The sequence below is a fragment of the Trachymyrmex cornetzi genome, unplaced genomic scaffold (genome assembly GCF_001594075.2).
Source record: "Trachymyrmex cornetzi isolate Tcor2-1 unplaced genomic scaffold, Tcor1.1 scaffold575, whole genome shotgun sequence".
Classification (NCBI taxonomy): Eukaryota; Metazoa; Arthropoda; class Insecta; order Hymenoptera; family Formicidae; genus Trachymyrmex; species Trachymyrmex cornetzi.
In genome coordinates this window covers 153289-154125 of record NW_017299888.1, presented here as the reverse complement: position 1 = coordinate 154125, position 837 = coordinate 153289, and positions in this window count along the sequence as shown.

The window sequence follows — 837 nt, the reverse complement described above, 5'->3', positions numbered from 1 at the left end:
CATTTTGTAGTGTTAAACATCTTATATTCTTATATGATTAATAATATATCTCTTCACACGTGTGGGTATTACTGGAACATATTATTTATTATCAACATTTTCTAAAAATAATGTAGAAATGTTTTTAGCAGCTCTAGGCCATTGCTTTTTTGTAAATTACGTATCATCAGCTTCAATCCAAAGTGAACCTTCTCTATACATACTTATAAAATGATCGTTTTCGATACATGAACTATAGTGAAATATAGCATTCATAACTTTATACGGCTGTCCAGCTATTAGTATTGCACTTGTTGGAAGAGCACATAAATTAATTTTTTTTGGTACCTTCTCTAATGTTCCATTTTGGTATGAAAATGAAATTAAATGGATGATTATCTGTTTCGTCTCTCAACGTTTTTTCATTTTTAAATAATATATCATTTCCCTCACAACGTTCACATAATTTATTATTTTATTTAGACCAATGTGAAAATCAAGTATTTAGTAAATTGTTAAGATTAAAACTTTCCTTGTTCGAATTGGTAACAAAAATTGAGAAAATAAAATTATTATTAGTAGTAACTTTTGTATCACCACATGTTATGCATCGACAAGTAGAAATAATTTGATGCTCAACCAAATTTAGTACAAAGAGCTACAACAAAATCAAATGCATCACGTTTAATACCAGTCGAAAAATACTCCCCTAGATATTTTCGTACTGCTTAGGTACTCAAATTAAGTACATATTTAGTTTTCATATCGATGCGCTAATATATTTAAAACATTTAGTTTATCAGAATTAAATAATTGTTTTTTAATAATAATTAAATGAAATAAACATTGTAATGTAGC